Raw genomic sequence first — 25,686 nt, forward strand, 5'->3', positions numbered from 1 at the left:
GTCTTTCTGGAATTCTATACAATAATTGGCAGACTCATTAAAGGTTTATTTCAGGCACACTTCAGGGGGTGAGTCACTGATTTAGTCTGTTCTTAAACACCTTAACTCATCCTTTCATCTTTCTGAGGTTGATAATTAAGTACCAACACAGGTTGGGTGATATTGGGTGTATATTTTTTCTATACAAAGCGCTTACGCGTAAGTACTATATAATACATCATTTTCATTTGGTCGTGGACGTCTGCTTGCATTCACAGTAATTTGGTAATATGGGCCTATACACACTGATCTTAATGATACATTTGGTGATCCAATCTTGTATGAAATGTACATTACATTATAGTGATATCGTAACCATATTTTCCGTAGTGTAGAATGCTATGTGATGCCACTTCCTGTTTTGTCAACAGGTGAAAGGTCATGTTCCATCGCTTCCCGCGATATCACTTTGGGGTGGGGCCAAATGACATCACTTCCTGTGATGTCAACAGGAGTCAAGGGTCATGGGATGTCACTTCTGCTACCCCTGGCATTTTGGTGAAATGACGTCCCTGGTTCTCTGGGTGTTCGTGGTTTGCCCTTTGTTGCTTTTTCTTCCATCAGTGTAGGCGAAGTTTTCAAATTTTTCTTTCTTTTTTTTTCCTTTTTTCCTTTTTTTTGTAAAATCTGTTTTTAGTTTGAGAATCTTCATAGACATACATAACATTTCACTACGTCGGGGCGAACCACATTTTTTAGACGTCACACATTTAAAAAAAAGTTTGAACATTTTTCTTTTTAAATAATATATTTTCCAATGGTTTTATCTGTTGCTAATTAGTGCGGGCTGCATTTTGCCCAACCAATCAACTCCTTAAATCAACACATAAAATCCTGCCCACGCTAGATCCCATATCCTTCAAGAACTGCACGCCACAGAGGGCATACATACAATCCATGTTCTGTCGACATAGACAATTCTCATTTGCAAATCGTCTCTCCACCCATATGAAATGTTCAGGGTATAGTCTTCATCAACAGTTCACCAATCAAACCAATAGGTCAAAGCAATTGATTAAATCCCTCACAATTCCCCCAAATGTTCCCATATTTTGCATCACATCAGCAGCATTGTTCAAGAGCTGCATTCTGTCAAGACCCTCTCTCCGTGATGTTATTGACGGTCATGATATCAATTCCATGATTTAATGAGATGTTCTTAATGTTAATCCAGTACAGCTTCATCCATATGAAATATTCTTTTTCCACTCTACTTGACAATTTTCCATGTTGGAATTTCCTCGACTGCACCATATATTTTTGGTTTCATGTGATAATGTCCCCGCAGAAAGCCTGTGTGGAAAAAAAGTTGCTGCAAAAAGGCTGTGGTTTGCAGGGACATTATCACTGTCAACCTGTGGAACCCTGACCCCCTCCACCCGCAACCCCTGTTTTACATTGTTTTTTCTTTTTTTACACCAAGGGGAGCTGGGGACAGTCGCCCTCTCCTTACAAATGGTCAACATACATAATATCGGCACTGCCTTTTACTAGGAACATTATGTATGGTGACCATTTGTGTCGGGGGAATATTACCGGATAGCATATTTTTGAAGTAACAGGTAGTATATTTCTCAGCTGCTCCTCAAGCATAAAATATGTGTTAAATACAGTAAATGAAGTGAATGAATGAATGAATGTGAAAATGTCTCATTGGGATGAATTGCCTTCTTTGACGCACAGAAAAGGAATGAGAGCAGGAATCTAGGACACATCCGCTATAACTCAGATAGGAATCCCCAGTCTGCAGACCAGTACAGGTCAAAGAAAATGAGTCATTGTAGGGTTTTCAGATCATGGCTACGCATAAATAACATGATCACAAATACACAAGTTGTTGAATTGCTCACATCAATGTCAAAAACATGTGTCATGTCAAAATATTGTCTCTAAAAATACTGTGTCACACAATGTCAAAATACAGTGAGACCAGGCTTTACTGAATGCTGAAGAGCCAGGAATTTCTCCTGACACCCTTTACAGAGCAGGCAGGATTTTTGCATGATCACAAATGGAATGTAAATATTTTCATTGTTTTTGCTGCAGATATTCCAGTTAATATTTTCCTCTGACTCTGCATTTCTGAACACATTGTGTTTGCATCATGTGGACTTCCAAGTACTCCAATGAAGTATTTTGACTTCATTTGGGTATTTTTAATTTTCCCAACCCCACATTCGGTTAAATTATCAGAGTGGGGGCATTTGCATTGTATTAAGCTGCCCAGGATCAATATAAGCCAGAAAAAGAAGTTTGTGAGGCTTGTTACACAAGTGGGCCAACAAGGGAAAATCTAACTCAACAACATATGTCTTCACCTTAGGGTTTAAACATCAAGGTCTCTGGGTTTGGTAATCCTAAAACCAGGGATGACATTACAGGTTTTCCATTAACCCTTCTCAGGCAGTTACAGTCTTGAGGGTTTCAGTAACCCCACACTTCTTTCTTGGTCCTTCTGCTTCTTACCCTGGACTCCAGGCAGATTCCTTGCTTGGGACTTAGAATACACGTTCTCATGTACAGTACTTCTGGACTGCTGCAGAAGTTAGGGCTGGTTGATAATGGAACAAACCACAAAGCTTCCACCAGGAGGCTGGCCACCTGAGCTTCACTAAAGGTATGATGAAGGTGCCCTCTACACCACCCAGGCTCTGTTCTAGTCCCCAACATTCATTCCTCTTGTACCTCCTTGACGTGTCACAATAGTCCCGTGCCTCCTCGCCTCTGGAGGCTTGTGGAGTCCTCTGCACAGCAGATAGGGACCGAGGAAGAAGGTCATCTCGATTCCTGGCATCTTCATCTGCAGGAGGTTGGATCCTCAAAGTTGGATTAAATCTCTCAATTAAACCATTAACTTGAGGCCTATTGAATGAAGTAAGGAGGATGTCAATATTTGTTTGTTTTTTTTATTGAAATTTAGCAGAAATAAATCTACTTTTTTCAATTTTTAAGAAACTTTACAAAATCTTTAGATAGTTACAACAACAAGATAAAAAACATTCTTAAGCTATACATATCATAGCATACATCTCCTGCATTCACTCTAAATTACAGAAAGAAAAATTAGGTCATTTACAAAACATCAATAAAGTTGCCTTAACTATTTACATGGATAACATGGTTACAAAACCTCAATGACTTGCAGTCTCCAATGGGAAAGAAAAAGAAAACCTTGTCATATACATATTACCCAAGTTCATTTTCCTGAAACAGTGTGTTGAAAAAAGTCGCCAAGGCTATAATCAAACTCCTATTGTTGGTATTAAGAAGAAAAGCCCAACTAAGTTCAGGCTGCACATTTGCAACAAGGGAGATATGCTTCACAAACATTTTGTTTCTCAAAGGGATCAACCCTGAACACTTAATTATTAGATGTTCTAGTGTTTCCTTTTGTACTGGATCATTGCAAAATCTACAAAAGTTCTCTGACACAAGAATTTGTTTTCATTGAGCCAAAACCACACGGGTAGGCCACAGGTTGAATCGCGTTCTCACCATAGCCAAATGAAGCTGTTTTCCAAGATGCCCGAACATGGTCCTCCTTCATGTTAGAACGAAATCTTATAATGATTAATGGGGCGGTCCCTGGTGACATTCCTGCTGCCCCCACTTGGCATAGAGATGATCTGGTTAGTACAATTGACTATATGTTCACTGATTCCATTCTGTACCGAGCTATTAGCACGTTTACTGTCATCCCTCAAATGTGTAGCGATCATAATTTATTATCTCTTACAATTATGAGATCAGATTTGTCCATCACTTCTCACAGTCAACGGTATGGTCCATCTCTTATGATTAATCAGGCCAAAACTCGCTTTTCATGGACTCCTACCAAACTTGGCAACCTCAATACTGCTTTTACGCATATGATCTCAAACAATGGGCCTCATTACGACCCAGGCGGTAAGTTACCGCCTGGGTCGTACCTTTACCACCATGGCGTAAACTATGTTTACGCCAGGGTGGTTGGCGGACTTACCGCCCCATTCCGAGGTTGGCGGGGCGGTAAGTCCCCAATCCCCATTTACCCTTCCCCATTCCCATTTTTGCCCCATAGGGCATAATGGGAGTGGGGAAGGCGTTAATTACGCCACCGTAAATTACGGTGGCGTAATTAACATCAAGGTCCCTTAGCGCCATGGATTTTAACACCTGCTAAAAGCAGGTGTTAAAACCTCCATGGCACTAAGGGACCTCGGAATCAGGCGGTAAGGGTCGGCGCTGTTTACGCCGCCGTAAACCCCTTACCGCCTGAGTCGTAATGAGGCCCAATATGTCTTCAGACTATACTAGTACTCTGCAGAAATTTAAGAATAACATTATTATTGTGAAATCTAAACCTGTTACTCACTTACACGCCTTTGACCAAGAACTGAAGCTCAGAAAAGCGAGTTATAGAAAAGAATGTAAAGTTCTGACTGCCTCTCCACACTTACTCCATTTTGATGCCCTTAAAAAGGCCAAACCCAAATACCTGAATTGGATACGATCCCATAGAGCTATTCTTTTCCAACGGGATGGTGAAAAAATGCTTATCACTCTTCAAGCTGAGAATTCTGCTGAGATCTGGAAGATACTAAATCATAATAATTGTGTACATCAACTAGATGCTCAAGCAAAGAAGAGCAATGGATCCCGCATTATTCCAAATCATATGCTGATCCCCTTTATGAAATCATGGACTATCAAACACAATCCAAATCTAAATGGTCTCTTAATTATGGCATCAAAACACTAACCTCCTACATCAAAAGGTCCAGTAATTCTAGAGCAGCAGGTCCTTATGTTTTGACCAATAACATGTTAAAGAATAATCCTGAGTTATGGGCCCAAATTTTAGATCAACTCTTCCAACATATCTTAGTTACTAGAAATCTACCACTAACTTGGAAAACATCGATCATAGTGCCCATATATAAAAAAGGTGATCGCTCCTCTCCCCATAATTATAGACCCATTGCTCTCCTTGATACTCCAGGTAAAATCTTCGCAAAACTTGTTCTGCGTGATTTTTCCTCCTGGACTCAACTTCATCATCTTCGAGACCCATGCCAATCAGGCTTCATTGCAGGCATGGGCACTGTAGTCAATCTCTTTCTTTTGAATGCTATTAAACAACAATGTCTTGCGCAAAAGCAACACATGTATTTTGCGTTTTCTAGACTTATATTCTGCATTCAACTCGATTTCCAGAATCAAATTAATGTCTAAATTAGCCAGGGACGACTGTCCACCTACATTGTCTGATATAATATATAATTTCCATTTGTCTACTTCAGTGCAAATTAGACTCAATTTGGAAGGACTACTTTCAAAATCTATCCCTACTGCACGTGGTTTGAAGCAGGGTTCTCTCTTGGCGTCAGCCATTTTCAATTATTTTATTCAGGATGTAAAGATCAATTTTAAAGCGGCTGCATCTGATTCCCCCAGAATAAATGGTATTCCGATTAAAGCTCTCATGTATGCTGACGACATTGTGTTAGTTTCCAAGACGCCTGCTGGACTTCAAACATTACTACCTACCTTTCATTCTTACATTCTAGAAAATGAACTTAAAGTCAATACTGTCAAAACTCAGGTGGTTATGCATAATCCCCACCGTGGAATCCACACGCTCAAGTTTTGGTCAATTGACAATGTCAACTTATCGATCACATCTGCCTATACATATCTAGGCATGATCTTTGAACCGACTCTTAGAGCAACAAAGCATCTTGATCTCATAGACTCCAAACTTTTGTCAGCTACATCTCAAACTCGAATTATCCTGGCTAGATATGGTAAATTTTCCATCTCCCCAGCCATCCATTTTTGGAAAATGAAAGTTATCCCAACTATCCTATATGGATTAGAAACAAGTCAAACAGGATGTCAATATAGTATAACGTTTCTCATCCAGTCATTAGTCTGCACGTGCATGTGGGCCTTTGATCCATAAGGATCTCCTGTGGGGAACCCTGACCATGTGGCATTGCTGTGAAGAGGAAATGCGTCTAGATAACACATGTTGAGTAATCTACAATTCCTACGGTACATTTATTCCCCCGCTTTGGAAGGCCTCAAGTATCCTATGATATCTATGCCCATTGGGAGAATTGGATATCCGTAATAGGCAGGGGCTTAAAAAAGGCATGGCCAACACCAACGTGTGAGGTCAAATTGCAAATTGCAGCCTCCGCATCAGTTACGTCATGTGTTTATTAACAGCAGACCACAAGAACCTGCAAAGAAAATGGTGTTTTTTTCAGCGACGCAAAGTAACGTGTTAGATGTGAATGGGGTCAATTGCGGGTCTGCCCTTATAAATGGAGGAGCAATAACTGGTAATGGATCTGCCCTACTCCCTTTACATTGTCCTCTGCTCATATTTATATTCCACTTTTTTCCCTACAAAATGAATGTCTTACTTTTACCCTCCTTCACAGAAATAGTTTGCTCAAAAGCTGACTTGAGGGATGGGCCATTGTGCTAAACTAGTGCAAAGTCTTGACAAAGGTTAAGGGTCAGTGGTCTCAGACAGTGTTCAGATGACTCAAACTCATTCTCACTCCACTAACTTTCATCTATAATTGTGACTTCCAGTACGTGTGGTATAAGGAATATCTCGCATGCAAGCTGTGCTTTCGGGTCCCCTTCCTGTACCATGTAGAGCGCTTTCCTGTGGTTATAGAGCAGCACTTTGACTATTCCCTGCTAATCTCCATCCACCACTCAGTCCCTAGCATCTAGATCATACTTCACAGCTGTTATTTTTAAAGAAAGAGTTTGAACCAAAGAATGTATATAAGAATAAACATGGCACTGTGGTGTAAAGGACATCAACATTCACATGTATGTCTGAATTAACCTCAATCTGCCTATCTGCACCACTGGGGTGTTGGACACTTGTGCTTGTGTGAGACGAGGGCCTGGCCCCAGCCAGAATGTATACATTATCAGGGCTAAAAATAGGAAAATCGTTTTTCTGGGGCATGTGCTAACAAAATAAACATCAACAAAATACAAAAAAACACAAAAAATACATCTTAAATACAAATACATACAGTGTATATTTGTCTCAGTAATATCCTAACAAGAAATGCAAAAACAATCGACATCCTGTTAAACCATTTACAAACACAAATAGAAAAAATCAAACCACATTTTAGAACAACATATTATAAGAATGACAATAATCACTTATCCCTTAAAACACGTATTATGTACAGGGTACAGGAGACAATGTGCTTGAAATAGCCTTCAGATTGCTCAAGCATAGCTGACAGTATTATTTTGTCAGAAGCTTCTGACAGTGAAATAGATTATCAGGCCGATTCATGTAATTCCTCACAAAAGTGTCGCACGCGGCTAGCGCACAGTGTGCCCGTGCGAACGTTTGCGCCAGCCGCGTGCGATAAAATCAATTTCCGCGCACAGCGTATTCATGGATTCTCGCCTCCAAAAGCAGACGTGGCGCAGAGTGGCGCAGGGACCCTGCAGCAGCGCCAGTTACGCCCCCAAAAACACCTTCGCGCAAGGAAAAGCCATCAAGATCGCAAAACCATCGCAAAGGGCTGCGCCAACACTGTACCAGTTTACCGGACTGGCAAACAGCAAACGCAAAGCGGGGAACGCGTATTACGGGTGTCGAGAACACGCGTGCACGAGAAGATTCACACGCGATCGGGCCTGGGGGAGCGCGTGCATGTATTTCAGGGGTGCGTGAGAAGTTCTACATGCGAATGGCCTGGGTGCGTGTATTTCAGGGGTGCGCGAGAAGTTCCACACGCGATTGGCCTGGGCGCGTGTATTTCAGGGGTGCGCGAGAAGTTCTACACGCGAATGGCCTGGGTGCGTGTATTTCAGGGGTGCGCGAGAAGTTCCACACGCGATCGGGCCTGGGGGAGCGGGGTATGTGTATTTCAGGGGCTCGCGGGTGGTTTTACACGCGATCGGGCCTGGGGGAGTGGGGTACGTGTATTTCAGGGGTGCGCGAGAAGTTCCACACGCGATCGGGCCTGGGGGAGCGTGTGTGTGTATTTCAGGGGTGCGCGAGAAGTTCCACACGCGATTGGCCTGGGTGCGTGTAGTCCAGAGGTGCGCGAGAAGTTCCACACGCGATCGGGCCTGGGGGAGCGTGTGCGTGTATTTCAGAGGTGCGCGAGAAGTTCCACACGCGATCGGGCCTGGGGGAGCGGGGTACGTGTATTTCAGGGGTGCGCGAGAAGTTCCACACGCGATCGGGCCTGGGGGAGCGTGTGCATGTATTTCAGGGGCTCGCGGGTGGTTTTACACGCGATTGGGCTGGGTGTGGGTATTCCAGGGCTGCGCGGGAAGTTTTACACGCTCGCCTACAACACGTATTCATGGAAACGAACGTGGCCAATCCGGAAACACGTACGCCAGCAGGAAGTAGGCGTACGTCCACCCGCACAGCATAAAAGTGCACGCAAACAACAAACAAGCTCAGACGCCAGGATGAACATACCATTCCTAGCAGCAGTGGCCGTGGGATACCGCAGGAGGAGGAGGAGGATAGTCCGGGCCAGAATTTTTACACCCAGAACCAGCCTTTTTGGGATGCCTGATGACCATGTGTATGGGAGGTACAGGTTTCCACCTCACATAATACTCGACCTGGTCAGTGAGTGAGAGGATGACCTCACATCAACCACCCTGTGCTCCCAAGCACTCAGCCCCCTGCAGAAGGTCCTCAATGTACTGCACTTCCTGGCCACTGGATCATTTCAGCGGACAAGTGCCATAGTGGGGTGGGTGTCACAGGCCACGCAGTCACGCTGCCTACACCAGGTCTTGGCCATCATCACTGCACGCCCATCAGTCCGCAGGCACATATACCTTCCCAGAACACCTGCAGAAAGGCAGGCTGTTGCCCAGGATTTCTACAGGGTGGCACAATTCCCCAAAGTGCTAGGTGCCATTGATTGCACCCATGTGGCTCTACGTCCCCCCAGGGCAACAGAGCACATCTATAGAAACCGCAAGCACTGGCATTCCATCAACGCCCAGGTAGTATGTGATGCCAAGGGAATCATCACCTCAGTATACGCCAACTATCCAGGCTCCACCCATGACAGTTTCATCAACAGAATGTCTACCCTAAACCGGGACATAGAAGCTGGGCGGCATGGCGATACATGGCTGCTCGGTGAGTATAAATGCCACTGCGCATGCATGCATGTCAGATACTGAGTAATGTCACAACCCCACTGATGATACCCATCACCACCTCCCCAGGGGACAGTGCCTACCCTCTCAGCACCCACATGATGACGCCAATTCGGAACCCCACCACGCCACCCCAGGTAAGATACAACACAGCCCACATTGCAACCCGGGGCATCGTGGAGCGCACATTCGGAGTGCTCAAGTCACGCTTCCGCTCCCTTGACCGTTCTGGCGGGCAGCTGTTATACGCTCCCCCAGTAGTGTGCAGGATCATAGTGGCAGCATGTGTCCTGCACAACGTTGCAACACGCCAGGGCCTGGCCGTGGACATGGTGGTGCCCCCACATCCCCAACCACATGCATGCCCACTGCGCATGGGAGGGGAAAGGGCATGGGGTGAGGCAGCCCGTACGCATCTCGTGGCTAATTACTTCACATAAAATCACACCCCTGTGGAGTGCACACAGCCCTGGCACATACTAGCTGACAATCAATGATGATTGTAACTGACAATTATGATGTGTCAATGGACAGTCAACTGTCACAACCATACCAGCCTGAGATTGTACATCTGGAAGTGTTCCATTGTGTGCTTCCCTACCTACACAAACACCACCAATGCTGTGTTCAAAAGACACACTTCTATGCTGCTAAAATCATTACCCCCTTGCAAGACACAACATGACAACAGTGCCATGTCACCCAACCCCTCCCGAGCACCGCCACCCAACACACCATGGCATGACATGCCATGTGAGAGCAAACAAAGTCATCCCCCAAACATGACACGTGTCACAAAGTACAGTGTCCCTAATGGAAACTGGCCACACACAAAATGCCCACATAAATGTAGAAACAACAACACACATGACCAAATACTTACCACAATACAATCGACATAGCATAAACATGACAGTACTAAGGCAAAGGATACGTAGTCTTACAACATGAGAATGCCAGCACATCCACCACCTCCAACTGTACAGTGTTGTTGCCATGCACATCTGGAAGTCCACTGCTCACAACATGACTCCATCTCCAAAGTAGACGGCCTTGTGAATACATGAGGAATGAACCTGCAAATTAGGAGTGCGACATGGATGCACAAGCACACATCAATACACCATGCAGTGCACAATACAACAACAATATGCACTAGGAATGTATACACAGTATTGACTACAGAGTGCCCACACAGCTCATGGTAGTCCAACGTCACTGTGTAATTCACTGTCACTTGGGCACACCCTTTGCAAGCCCATGGAAACGGGAAGCAGGAGGGGTGTGTGTCTCACGAACCCAAGCATCTAACCCAAACTCAGGACAAGTCTGCATGTGCCCAGCCGGAATACAGTGGATGCCCATGGGAGCCACACAAGGCAACACACTGCAACCAAAAATCAAAAATCAAAAATGGCCATGTGTGGGCCATGGGGGATGGGGGAGGCCACCCAGGAGGTCCGAGGACAGGGTGCCCACCAACAGCCACCTGCGTGAATGTTGCGAAAAAAAAACACCTCCATGGGCTCATGGCCTGCACGGCTACTAAATAGTGGGAGATTCACTGCTGGATTCGCTCCCCTCAACCTCTGCTGCTGCTGCCACAGGAGGTGGTGGTGCTATGGGAGGCAGCCCACGCAAAGCCCTAGTTTGGTCCTCCAAGGCAGCAAGCATGCGGGTCCGGAAGGCCTCGTTCTGCCCGAGTTGCCTGCACCTCTGCTGAGAGCGTATGGGTGACGCGCTCCAGCAGCTGCTCCGTCCTGGTGACAGTGGAAGCCTCAAGGTCCACAAGAGTCTGACTGAGGTGCCGGACCTCTCCCCTCAGGGCTTCCCTCTGTCCCTGGGCATCTATAGAAATTGATTCCCTCAGATTGGCCATGGCCACTTGTCTGTCCCTGTTGGACGCCAACATGTCCTCCCTGACTGATTGGCAAATGGAGTCTGTTGCCTGCTGTAGTAGCTCCATCTGCCTTTCTGGGGGGACAATGGAAGTGGCCACCCTCTCCATTGCTTGAGCAATCATTTCTGATGATGCTGCCTGTTGGTTGGCCATACCGTAAATGGATTGCTCCCATGCGGTATTGCCTGGTGGCGGACGGCCACCGCGTTGGCGGGCACCACACCTGTCTGGGGCAAGGCGAACTGCGCCTTGCTGTGTCGGCACTGCCTGAGGCTGCAGGACTGCATTTCCCCTCTGAACTGCTAGCCCAGGAACGGGATCAGATGTTGCGGAGTGTGGCCCTGCATCCGTAACCACCACAGGCGCACCTACCAACACTGACATCCCCATAGTGGGCTCTACCCCTGGTGCAGGTGGGTCGGGCAGAACAGTATCCCTTCCATGAACACATACCTGCGAATCCACATAGGCCTCATCCGAATCAACACCTGAAAAGACTTCTGGGGAGGTGCAGCCAGGGACACCCCTGGACAGTATGGCCTGCAGCAAGAGAGGGTTCTCCCCCACCACCAAACCACGTCCCCCACTGGTGCCTGGTCGTGCTTCAGATCCCTCCTGGGCCTGCACCATCTCCTCTCCCTCAACAACATGAGGTGCGTCATCCTCTGCAAAAACATGAAAGACAAAAAATGGAAACAGGGATTAGCACCATGGCACGCTATTAGGCCAGACAAGCTACAGTACCAGTACTTGATTTACACATGTCCCACATGACTATAACCCTCCCATGCATGCACTGTCCATGAGTTGGAAGGGGGGAACAATGTCAGACACTGATGGCACCAAGATGGGAGAGCAACACATCAGCTGCATGCTGGCTATCAGTGCCATCACACATTGGCCTGTGAGTGGCATGTCCAATACACATACATGACACATGCCATCACACAGATGGCATGTACCATAGGCATGTCATATATGTGACAATAGGGCAGAGTGATGTGCAGTAGAACCAGGTGAATTCCTACAATCAGCCTGAATGAACACAGCTAAATACGGAACAATGTTGTAGCAAGATGCCACTTGAAGGGCAACTGGCGCGATGTAGTGCAAAACGCCTACTGTGGCCAGAAGGGATACTGTAATACCCAAATCCCGAGGCGCCGAATGCATTGGATGAAGCACATGGGTGGGCCAAAACACTCAGGCACACACACCCTGACCTGGCACTCAACCAGAACCCCTCCCACAAACAACATACACATGGATCACACACACATGCATGTGCACTCACCGGACAATGCCTTGTAATCTGGCAGTTCTCCCACACCTTGGATCTGCTCCTCTGTGACGTAGGTCCCAGCAACATGCTCATGTAGAGTGAGTTCTATGTCCTCTTGTGGAGACCCACCTCCAGTCACCAGAGTTGCGGCATGACTTGAGGCCAGCTTTTTCTTTGCCCTACGCTTAAGGTCGTTCCAGCGCTTGTAGCACTCAACAGCTGTGTGCCTCATAAACCTAAGGGCAATTATGCTGTCCGCGATGGACTGCCAGTGTGCCTGACGTCGAGCAGGTGTAATCCTACACCCTGAAGTGACCAACATTTCGGCGTCATGTTCGGACACATACTGCACAAGTGCATCCAGTTCGGCATCATTGAAGCTAGGCTTCCTTGGCGGGCCGGACTGTGTAGCCGTGTCGGGGTCATCAGCCTGTACTGAACGAGCACTCTTCCTCTTTCTTTTTGTGGGTGGTGGGGATCCGGAGTGCCCTACGCCGCTCTGGACACTAGAGGCAGGAGCACCGGTGGACTGTGTAGTAGTAGTGTGCGATGGCACACTGACCACATGACTTTCTGCAGGCACTAGCTGAAGTGTGATGATGGCAGGGGGAACCTCAGTCTGATGTACCGGGACCAACACTGTCCTTGCTGGGAGAGTCAGAGCTGGGGTGGACGGAGCTGCAGCTGCCCCTGCAGCCTCCCCACCCCGCCTACTCGGGGCAGCAGATGACATGGCTGCCCCTGTACCACTTGGCCTGGTGACACTGGCTTGCGCCGCCACCTGTGGCCTAGACTTGGCGACCTGGAAGTCAGCCTGGGAATCACCCTGTGCTAGGTCAGGTGCCACAACGGGCCGGTCCAACAAGGGCTGAGCAGGGATGGTGTCAGCCACGTTTCCCTCAACCATGGGGGGGGGATGTGTGTCCCTGACTGGTCCTCCACATGTGGGGAGCTAGGGGGAGTCTGCAAATCCTGGCCACGTCCCCTACCGCGCCCACCACGCCCACCTCTTGAGGCTCGGCCACCTTTGCCACCCTTACCACTTGCTCGCCTCCCAGCCATGGCACTGATGGAGTTGTGCGTATGGGAGTTGCAGTGGACAATTGTCCTGGGCAATTGGGGGTCAAAGGGGAAGGGTACTAGATGGAATTCGTACCCAAGTGCTCTAGCAAGGCTGTATGGAACCCCTGGGGAAAGATGACGGGTCACGCAACGCACAGGCACCCCTAAAACAGAAAATGACGTGCACGCGACCCCTCGTAGACCGCGTGCGTGGGAAAAGGAACCTGCACTACGCTGTGGCACCCAGAAACACAAAAATGAAGGTATGCGTGTCACACGCAGCCTACAATGACCTCTGAAGGGGTACGCTACACACGGGGCTAGCACAGTTGGTAAATACGTGCGCGACTCACCGTCTGCCTGGGAAATGAGCGTGAAAAATACGCACGTGTGCGCGTTGGCAACACCCCCGCCAAAAGAAGAATTGTACACTGAGGAGACAGGACAAAAGGAGAAGTCAACGCTGTTTGAGGAAACAGGTCGAAGAGAAAATCAGAAAAAAACTGACAGAGGTAACAGGGAGTACGAACTAGAAACGCTGTGAAGTAAATCGCGTGTGAACCGACAAGAAGTACAGATTTCACCCACTCGCTCTCCACGGGAAGCGCGTACAAGGAAATGACGTACTACACGCACCTTTTAAACCGCACCACACGTCCAATGTCACTTCCGCGTATACGCACTGAGGCCCTATCCTCCAATTACGCGGGCTGACACTCGGACGTGCAGTTTTTGGTTGTGTAACATTCCCCCGGGTACAGGGACACGCCCGCGCATGTCACGTCACAGACGCGCCTGCGCTGTCAGGGCCTTTGGTCCAATGGAATCGCGTAAACAGGCCAATCGCGTGTGAAACTTCTTGCGCACCTCTGAGATACACGCACACGCCCCCCCAGGCACGATCGCGTGTGTAAACACCGGCGAGCCCCTGAAATACACGCGCTCAGGCCATTCGCGTGTGAAACTTCTCGCGCACCCCTGAAATACACGCGCCCAGGCCAATCACGTGTGGAACTTCTCACGCACCTCTGAAATACACGCGCCCAGGCCAATCGCGTGTGAAACTTCTCGCGCACCCCTGAAATACACGCGCCCAGGCCAATCGCGTGTGGAACTTCTCGCGCACCTCTGAAATACACACGCCCAGGCCAATCGCGTGTGGAACTTCTTGCGCACCCCTGAAATACACACGCGCAGGCAAATCGCGTGTGGAACTTCTCGCGCACCTCTGAAATACACACGCCAAGGCCAATCGCGTGTGGAACTTCTCGCGCACCTCTGAAATACACTCGCCCAGGCCAATCGCGTGTGGAACTTCTCGCGCACCTCTGAAATACACGCGCCCAGGCCAATCGCGCGTGAAACTTCTCGCGCACCCCTGAAATACATGCCCCCAGGCAAATCACATGTGGAACTTCTCGCGCACCTCTGAAATACACGCGCCCAGGCCAATCGCGTGTGGAACTTCTCGCGCACCCCTGAAATACACGCGCGCAGGCCAATCGCGTGTGGAACTTCTCGCGCACCTCTGAAATACACGCGCCTAGGCCAATCGCGTGTGAAACTTCTCGCGCACCCCTGAAATACACGCGCCCAGGCCAATCGCGTGTGGAACTTCTTGCACACCTCAGAAATACACACGCCCAGGCCAATCGCATGTGAAACTTCTCGCGCACCCCTGAAATACACGCGCCCAGGCCAATCGCTCGTGGAACTTCTCGCGCACCTCTGAAATACACACGCCCAGGCCAATCGCGTGTGAAACTTCTCGCGCACCCCTGAAATACACGCGCCCAGCCCAATCGCGTGTGAAACTTCTCGCGCACCCCTGAAATACAAGCGCCCAGGCCAATCGCGTGTGGAACTTCTCGCGCACCTCTGAAATACACGCACCCAAGCCAATCGCGTGTGGAACTTCTCGCGCACCTCTGAAATACACGCGCCCAGGCCAATCGCGTGTGAAACTTCTCGCACACCCCTGAAATACACGCGCCCAGGCAAATTGCGTGTGAAACTTCTCGCGCACCTCTGAAATACACGCGCCCAGGCCAATCGCATGTGGAACTTGCGCACCCTCGAAATACACGCGCCCAGGCCAATCGCGTGTGGAACTTCTCGCGCACCTCTGAAATACACGCGCCCAGGCCAATCGCGTGTGAAACTTCTCGCGCACCCCAGAAATACACGCGCCCAGGCCAATCGCGTGTGGAACTTCTCGCGCACCTCTGAAATACACGCGCCCAGGCCAATCGCGTGTGAAACTTCTCACGCACCCCTGAAATACACGCGCCCAGGCCAATCGCATGTGAAACTTCTCGCGCACCCCTGAAATACACGCGCCCAGGCCAATCACGTGTGGAACTTCTCGCACACCTCTGAAATACACGCGCCCAGGCCAATCGCGTGGGAAACTTCTTGCGCACCCCTGAAATACACGCGCCCAGGCCAATCGCGTGTGAAACTTCTCGCGCACCCCTGAAATACACGCGCCCAGGCCATTCGCGTGTGGAACTTCTCGCGCACCTCTGAAATACACGAGCCCAGGCCAATCGCGTGTGAAACTTCTCGCGCACCCCTTAAAAACACGCGCCCAGGCAAATCGCGTGTGAAACTTCTCGCGCACCTCTGAGATACACGCACACGCTCCCCCAGGCACGATCGCGTGTGTAAACACCCGCAAGCCCCTGGAATATACGCGCCCAGGCCAATCGCATGTGATACTTCTCGCGCACCCCTGAAATACACGCGCCCAGGCCAATCGCGTGTGGAACTTCTCACGCACCTCTGAAATACACGCGGCCAGGCCTATCGCGTGTGGAACTTCTCGCGCACCCCTGAAATACAGGCGCCCAGGCCAATCGCGTGTGGAACTTCTCGCGCACCTCTGAAATACACGCACCTAGGCCAATCGCGTGTGAAACTTCTCGCGCACCACCGAAATACACGCACCCAGGCCAATCGCGTGTGGAACTTCTCGCGCACCTCTGAAATACACGCGCCCAGGCCAATCGTGTGTGAAACTTCTCGCGCACCCCTGAAATACACGCGCCCAGGCCAATCGCGTGTGGAACTTCTCGCGCACCTCTGAAATACACGCGGCCAGGCCAATCGCGTGTGAAACTTCTCGCGCACCCCTGAAATACACGCACCCAGGCAAATCACGTGTGAAACTTCTCGCGCACCTCTGAAATACACGCGCCCAGGCGAATCGCATGTGAAACTTCTCGCGCACCCCTGAAATACACGTGCCCAGGCCAATCGCGTGTGGAACTTCTCGCGCACCCCAGAAATACACGCGCCCAGGCCAATCGCGTGTGAAACTTCTCGCGCACCCCTGAAATACACGCGCCCAGGCCAATCGCGTGTGGAACTTCTCGCGCACCTCTGAAATACACGCGCCCAGGCCAATCGCGTGGGAAACTTCTTGCGCACCCCTGAAATACACGCGCCCAGGCCAATCGCGTGTGAAACTTCTCGCGCACCCCTGAAATACACGCGCCCAGGCCATTCGCGTGTGGAACTTCTCGCGCACCTCTGAAATACACGAGCCCAGGCCAATCGCGTGTGAAACTTCTCGCGCACCCCTTAAAAACACGCGCCCAGGCAAATCGCGTGTGAAACTTCTCGCGCACCTCTGAGATACACGCACACGCTCCCCCAGGCACGATCGCGTGTGTAAACACCCGCAAGCCCCTGGAATATACGCGCCCAGGCCAATCGCATGTGATACTTCTCGCGCACCCCTGAAATACACGCGCCGAGGCCAATTGCGTGTGAAACTTATCGCGCACCCCTGAAATACACGCGCCCAGGCCAATCGCGTGTGGACTTCTCGCGCACCTCTGAAATACACGCCCCCAGGCCAATCGCGTGTGAAACTTCTCGCGCACCCTGAAATAGACGCGCCCAGGCCAATCGCGTGTGGAACTTCTCGCGCACCTCTGAAATACACGCGCCCAGGCCAATCGCGTGTGAAACTTCTCGCGCACCCCTGAAATACACGCGCCCAGGCCAATCGCGTGTGGAACTTCTCGCGCACCTCTGAAATACACGCGCCCAGGCCAATCGCGTGTGAAACTTCTCGCGCACCTCTGGAATACACGCACACGCTCCCCCAGGCCCGATCGCGTGTGAAACTCCTCGCGCACCTCTGAGATACACGCACACGCTCCCCCAGGCACGATCGCGTGTGTAAACACCTGCGAGTCCCTGAAATACACGCGCCCAGGCCATTCGCATGTGAAACTTCTCGCGCACCCCTGAAATACACGCGCCCAGGCCAATCGCGTGTGGAACTTCTCGCGCACCTCTGAAATACACGCGCCCAGGCCAATCGCGTGTGAAACTTCTCGCGCACCCCTGAAATACACGCGCCCAGGCAAATCGCGTGTGGTACTTCTCGCGCACCCCTGAAATACACGCGCCCAGGCCAATCGCGTGTGAGAAACTTCTCGCGCACCTCTGGAATACACACACACGCTCCCCAAGGCCCGATTGTGTGTGAAACTTCTCGCGCACCTCTGAAATACACGCACACATTCCCCCAGGCCCGATCGCGTGTGGGCCTTCTCTGGCGCACATTTCTTTCCTGCGCAGGGACGCTACCGCCTGCTTTCGTGTGGCGGACATGTATGGGCCTGTGCGCGTCTTTGGCCGTGTGCTGTTTTTCCCTATTCGATTCCATGAATACGTGTTGCAGACAAGCGTGTGGGCGTTCTGTGCACTTGCCTCCTGTACTTCCCCCGTGACGCCCACATTTTCATGAGTTGTTCCCCATTCTGCATGTGACGCCCCGTGTTACGCCTACTTTTGTTATGTGCGCCGCGCTATGTGCAAATTCGCTGTGGCGGTATTGGCCCGCCGCCGAGGGTCTTGTAGCCATTAGTACCCCGGCCCATTAGACGGGGGTACTAATGGCATTTTTTTCTGTTTTGAAGTGTTGCTGCATTTCGAAACAAAAAAAAAGTGAAATAAAATGGCCGCCGGGAAAGGGAAAACGTAGTACATTTTCCCTTTCCATGGCGGCCATCGGGAGCGGACGTGCTGGGAACAGAAGTGTTTCCAGTGCAATTGCTCCCAAGAAACGAAGAAAAGAGAAGGTAAGTGGGGTTGGGAGGTTGGGAAGGGGATCGTTTGTGGGGGGGTGGAGAAAAAAAAAACGTACCTGAGTCCCCGGCGGGGACGAAGGCAGCCTCCAGCCATGGGGAGGCTCGGAGCGGGGATTGCCCCGTTTCGAGCCTCCTCATTGGCTAAGGGGCTCCCATGCCCCTCGCCGGGAACAGAGTCCCCAGCACGCGCGGGATGCACTAATGTACATGGGAATACCGTGTGGTATCGCTCGGAAAAGAGCCATTCCACACCTCGTATTTCCAGTGTACAGCGCACGCCGGGTCCTAATGTCTAATAAAGCCCACCCCTTCTTAATGTCGTACGATCCTCATTTTAGTGTGAGGCAAAATTTTATTTAGATGTTCATTTAATCCAAACCCTATTTCTTGTAAATGGACCGCTTCGATTCTAACTCGTCACGCTGCAATGAATATTTTTCATAATAATGAGGACGGCCTATTTGAGTATTTAACGGTTTTATTTCAGACGAAGAGAACAAATTACCTTGGGACTCTTTTTGATATGTGTTTTTTATATTTGCATGTCAAAACTTAGAACTTCTGTCATGGCATCATGCTCATGGTGGAAAACAACAGAGGATCCAAACATTAAAATCTTGGCATGGCGGTCTCGGATCTAGTTTGCTATCAAGGCATAAATAGCATGTTTAAAATGACGTTCTCTAAGCGAACAGCCCTGAAGGTTTTTTCGGCACTTACAACGTTGTGCAGTCAGCTGGGTAGATCCATAGTATCCATTTGCTGATGAAACACTAGTAATTTAAAAGTATAGAAACTAACATTATATCATGACGGTGTTGCCTTGGCACTGCAGGGTTTATGGGAAATGTAGTTTTAAAAGAAAACACCCTACTGCACTGTGTTCTTCCACTTTGCAGCTGACCTCAAAAGGAAAAGGTTCAAATTAAGAAATGTGTTAAGATGTTTGGAGGTAGATTTTCTTAGACAATATAGTTAAAGAATAATTTGAAATTAGTCACAGCATCCGAGCCAAAACCATAAAACCTAACAGTGCTCAAAGGTTGGAAAAACGGAAAATATTTTAAAGTTGATTTTATAAACTCTTTATCAAAATCAGTATTAGGTGTTCAAATCTAACTTTGTCAAACATAATTTCCCTTTTCTCGAGAAAGACATGTTATTATAAAGCAGCAATTATTGCCAAAATATATTGCCAAATTTGCCGAAGCACACAGAATTGACTGTTTCACCAACAGGACCGATCCTTACCTGCATCCCATTCACTTCTTTGGGGTTGAGAGTAGAACCCCCGGGTTCTAGCAGCGTAGCTCGCCTACTTAACTGCCAGGATCAGAGCGCACTAGCAATTGGTTCTACTCACCAACTTTTTTACTTTATATGTCAAAGCAAGCCAAACATGGGGTTCCTTCGAACGATATGATATGATAGGTTATTTATAACGCACTTAATACCCAGAGGTTTCTAAGCGCAGACCCGGGGATCGAACCTGTGTTGTTCCGTGTCGTCTTGCTTACAAGGCGAGCACGTTGCCCCTGAGCTATCCTCCTGAGACAATCGGCGCTTTTCCATCCTGGTGGCTCAAACAGCTTTCAGTGATGGGCATGCTGTGGCTTTTTTGGTGGCCCCATTAATTCTGCTCCTGACGCCATCTGTCATGAAGCTGTGTAGGATCAATATAAGGCAGGCGCAGAAGTTTAGATTTGAATGCTTATAAGAGTCATAATGATCTCATGCCTACGGGGACATTTTCCACACCTCCTGTTCTCTCCTCTCTTTTCTCTCCCACTCCCACCTCCTTGATACTTCACCACATGAGAATACCCCCACCACTCACCGCCCCTAGACTTTGTGTGTGTCAGTTTGTCTCTAACTTCCAAGGGCTCTTCTCCTCCTACCTCTTCTGCCATAGTCCTCTGCTCGTCCTTAACTCATCTACCAAATTTCTCCCTAACACACTCCTCCTTCTCACTCCAATTTCATCTCAAAACTCCTACAGGCACTCAACCCCTTCTACCTTGGTGTCATCTCCATCTTTCTCACAAATACATTCTTCTTCTTCTTCTTCTTCTTCTTCTTCTTCTTCTTCTTCTTCTTCTTCTTCTTCTTCTTCTCCTTCTCCTTCTCCTTCTCCTTCTCCTCCTCCTCCTCCTCCTCCTCCTCCATGGATACCTTCTGCAACCTTCTCCTGAAGAGAATTCTCCAACTTGGATGTCCCCTAGAAGTGCCTTATGAATTGACTCCGCTTGCTCTCCCTTAATTCTACCACCCATAACGTCTGTTTTCTGTCCAACATACTCTCGCTACAGCGAGGTCACCAAAAGTGGCAGAAGGGCGCTATAACAGAATACTTACGTTACATTAAGCTCTCCCTCCAGCCAGCTCATTCTTTCTAATGTATGTCCTTCCTACCTGCTTACTCTTCTCCACATCCTTCCTCCTCTCTTTCTCTCTGTACATGCCCTCTCCAGCATCCTTCCTGCTTCTCCACTTCAATTTCCTTCTACTTTCACAAACAAATCTGTCCAAAGCTCCACTTTTCCCTCCAAACACCCGCACTATGGTCTTTATGCTAGCAGCTTATATAGTGGGCTGGTCCTACCACCAGGGATTACCATGGAATAATCAAGTTCAGGTGTTGCCTTTTTTGCTCATGGTAGGGGATTGATGAGTCACGGTTTTTCAGACCCTTCCTAGCTCCATGCCTCTCTCTGTGCAGAGCCACTCTACAAGCCTTTCTCAAGACTGACCACCATTCTGAAACTACAAACTGCAAAAGCAGGGAGCAGGGTTTCTGCTGCCAAGCACTGCCCTTCTCCACTGTGTATGACAGACAGCAGACTGGAGGATTCACAGTGCATGCCAGCAGTATGAATAACCCATAATCATACTCTGCGGGACATTGTGAAGAGGAAGCAACCTAAAACCCGAGCTGTAAAAATAATACAATGGTCAAATAATCAGAAAGGTCTCAGACGGTCCCGTAGATCCGAACTGACACAGAGCTTGTCACTTCAAAAGGAGTTACAGGTTATATAGCGGTAAACTGCAAACTTTGAATACATATGTTAGAATGTTATCCCACCACCCTTATTGGTTACCACCTATAGACCATGCTAATGTCCCCAATAATCACTGGACAGATTGGCAAAATCTTATCTAAACCCATTCCCCTAAACATGTTGTCACTATTGAATCCAGGTATGCGATTGGTTGTTTGATCGTATTAACACATTAATGAATCAAGACGCCACGTGATGTACACCCATCCGATTTAGACGCAATCAATGAAAACTGGCAAGGCCAACTCTGCTTTTATAAGAAAATAGGCCTTCTCATTATGCCAGATGCCGTGGCGCACACAAGCTGCATGCCTGACCTTATACTCAATGTATTGGCATCACCTCTGCTCCTCCTATCCCAAACCACGGAACGTTGCAGACACGGCTCCACCCTTATCTTCTTCAAACCCAAATGCCCAGTTTTGACATGACTGGGGCACCACTCTTGAGTTTGAATCTCAGGGATTAATTTGTTTTTGGTTATCCGTGTGCTTGTAATTCAAATGGGATGACCACTCTTGGGTGAGGACAGTAGTTTTCTAAAGCTTCTCTTTGCCCATTGGCATCACAAATCCTTATGCCCTATTATAACTAATTTGGCCTTCAAAGGGTGCATGCTTTCCTGCTCTGTCTGCAGTAAACATTCCGTTCCCAAGACGTTCAGGCCCTTCACCTGAATACAATTAGCATTTTATCTGTGCACCGCGGGAGCCTCTGACCTCGGCTTCTCTCCTGAGGATCAGGAGAGGGGATTTGTTTCTTGGAGCTCAGCTAACCAGAGTCAGAGCTCCACATCAGGGCCTGCGTTCTATTCTGTTCATGGTATACTAGGCCTTAACATCCAATATGGCAACACTTCTGCCATGTTAACAAACTGACCTCATTTCTACTCCGATAACCTTCGGACTCATTCTTCTACGTGTTTGAGCTCTTCCTGTGTACCTCACTACATACCATAACTTTGGATACAACAACTAAACACAGGCCCATATTACTGCCCTACCTCTAACCTCTGCAACCGCAACATACATGCGCCTTCTGCTGTGCCAATCTTAGTCTGCTCCCACTATAATACGTGCTAATAGGTTTTTCATGTCTTGGGTGTTTCATTCAAGCTTGGGCCTCCCTTGAAAGAGCAGGGGCATGATTTTTGCTTAATGTGATGAGCCCATACCAAAGACTGGGATATGTTGGGGTAGACTAGGGAATTCTTCCCACTCTGCCCCTGTATCCAGCATTATATAGTGTGAGGTGTTATCTGGCCTCCTTGGCCATCCCACGCTATACTCCAAGAGTCAGGTAGGGGACACAGGCACCTTACAAATTAATGATATTAATAATAATAGGGTATTCTGTCTTTAGACCACGTTTCCAGGACCATCTTTTAAAAAGACTGCCTTGGAAACGCAGCCAAATGTCGGAACAGGAACTGGCCTTTGCTTCCCGCAAGATGGAAGATGCGGTTGCGGCAGAGCAGGTAAGCATATGCATGTTTGTGTGAATGTGTGGAGGTCTGGGGGTTTGCTGGGTTTGCTGTGGGGAAGGGAGCGGCACCAAGGTCGGTTCAGGGGTAAAATCACACCATTGTAGGAGCTGGTAAGTGTTGGGGGGATCAGGCAGCATCTTTGAATCTCTCCGGCGGAGTGGATGAGCAGCGCTAAGTGGAGTGCAGGGGGTTAGAATCCTCTGATGCGCCGAAAATCCCACCCTTTGAAGGCCCTTCTGGGAGGCCAAAAAAGAACAGTGTTTTAGAGGAGCAGCCGCTATTGGGCAGGATTGAGACATGGAACCAGAAATATGTACCTCCAGTCAGAATAAGCTACAGTTATAGTTTCCGCGCCAATTATTCAAATACAAGCTCTGTGCTTTAATCACTGTTCAATCAAAAAAGTGCCCTTCTTGAGAACACATTTTTCGACTCAGCAGAGCCTTGCTCAAATCTGGGCTAAGTCCTTACTAATATTCTAAAATACATGATTAGCATAGATTAATAAAATGCCATTCATAAATAATAGAATATGTATCATGATAGCCATAGTATGAGCATCACACAAGCAGGGAATTAACCGCAGAACTAACTATGTTGTGTATGTTGTGCATGGCATTCTCTTTGTATGTCAGAAAGTGTACATAGGAAGTACCAAGAGAGAACTCAGAACAAGGATCCGTGAGCATATGACGAAGATTGGGAGTCAGAACCCTTCTTTTCCATTGGCTCTGCATTGACAAAATGTGCATCAAATGGAGGATAAATAGATTAGGTTCATTGACCTCCAACATGTGACCTTGTCTAAAAGGGGAGGGGATGGGACTAAAGCACTACCACAGGCAGAGGCACGGCTCATTTGTTTTTTAAATTCAATGGTAACAGGTTTAAACAGTGATAATGAGATGGCATCATTTCTGTAGGTGTGCTAAATAGATGAACTTTTTGATCAGTTTATTGAATGTTTCAATTGCTATTTCAATATTTTATGGTATTGAATAATATTGTGTACAATCATATTACTCAACTGTATAGTTCTTGTAATGCTGCAGGAATTTCATAGAACATTTTTTGAGTACTAATGTCATAATAATGTACATGTGGAACTGTTTTGCACTGTTTTTTGCACTGTTCTTGCATTGTCTTTGCAGCATAAGGCATTTAGGAAGAGAATCGGATTGGGTGTTAATGGAGGAAAGTATACACTAAGGTATAAAAGGCAAACGTAGTTTGTAAACATGCAACATCAAGGTAGATACTAGAAGTAAGTATAACAACTTTCTGAGTGGACACTTCGCAGGTGATGTGATTTAATTAGGGAAATGAGCATACTGTGTCGTCATGGCAACTCTATAACGAAGAAGTCGCATATCAATTTGTACATATTGATCTGCTGCCAAGATTATAAATGGGTTCTACAATAGTATTATTGTGAACAATAGAAGCCAGTATAACAACATGTAGACATGGTCTCTTGCAGAGAGGGAACGCGGACTAATGAAACGTGCAGTAACGCGGGCGTATTAGGGAAAGCAACACGCTGCGTTGTCATAGTAACACTACAACAATAATCCCTAAAATGGCATTGGTTGTTATGGCAACAATATAACGAAGAAATCATAGATTAATCAGCACATACAAATCTGTTGTCAAGACTATTTATGAATGTGCTCTTTAATAACATGATCCTGAATAATAAAAACAAGTATAATAGCATTTATAGATGGTTTCTTGCAGATCGAGAACCCATGCTAAGCAAACATGTTGTGACGCGGGTGAACTAGGGAAATGAGTATGCCACATCTTCATGGTAATACTGTAACAATAAGTTCCAAAATGGCGTCGGCTGTTTGAAAGGTCGTGCTTAGTCAACGCGAGGGAATACTTTGTGCTACGGTAAGCGCCCCATATGTAGATACGCTGATTAATTTATTTAACTTGAGCAGCATTGTCAGAATAACATTAAAAAAACAATGATATGATATATAACATATGAAATTACGGATATGATGCAATGGGAATGCATTGAATGGAGAGTTCAAGATTTTCCGAATAGTAAGCACTGGTTGGGACACATTTCGTAGAATCATGCACACAAGTATATTGGTGCATGCATTTATGGAGAAATTGGATTGTAAAAATGTTTATAATCACGTAACGTTAATAACCGGAGACTGCGAAAACAGTAGCAAATGAATAGTGCACAAAAATTATATATAGGGAACAAAATTGCAGGTAGTAATGAAGTCAATTTTTAACATATTATTTGCAGGAATGAATATTGGGATAAAACCCAATTAAATGAACACTTCTAATTTAATGTACAAGAAGACAAGAATCATATTGAAGAGCTTATAATTAGTTACTTTTTCTTCTTTTGTTTCCCATTTTTTCTCTCTTTTGTGTTTTGATTATGGTTTTCATTTCTCGCATCCTATACAATCCTTCCCAACGCAAACCCCTATTTTCTGTCATGACATCTGCAACCCATTTGACTTTGGTGACTATGAATCATTACTTAATTATGTAATCATTAATGTGTGTTTAATTGGATAATCTTTTTGGGGGGTGAT

At 47.6% G+C, this 25,686-nt stretch overlaps 1 long non-coding RNA gene across 1 annotated transcript in view; it reads right to left on the reverse strand.

The window, feature by feature from the left end:
• Positions 1-768: 768 nt before the first annotated feature.
• Positions 769-25,686, reverse strand: part of LOC138567004 (uncharacterized) — a 122,754-nt gene continuing 97,836 nt past the window's right edge. The window contains exon 2 of the long non-coding RNA XR_011302080.1: positions 769-2,901. This is a non-coding gene — a long non-coding RNA (uncharacterized lncRNA). The remainder of the gene's footprint in view (positions 2,902-25,686) is intronic.

The sequence above is a fragment of the Ambystoma mexicanum genome, chromosome 2p (genome assembly GCF_040938575.1).
Source record: "Ambystoma mexicanum isolate Mex_15411 chromosome 2p, UKY_AmexF1_1, whole genome shotgun sequence".
Taxonomy (NCBI): domain Eukaryota; kingdom Metazoa; phylum Chordata; class Amphibia; order Caudata; family Ambystomatidae; genus Ambystoma; species Ambystoma mexicanum.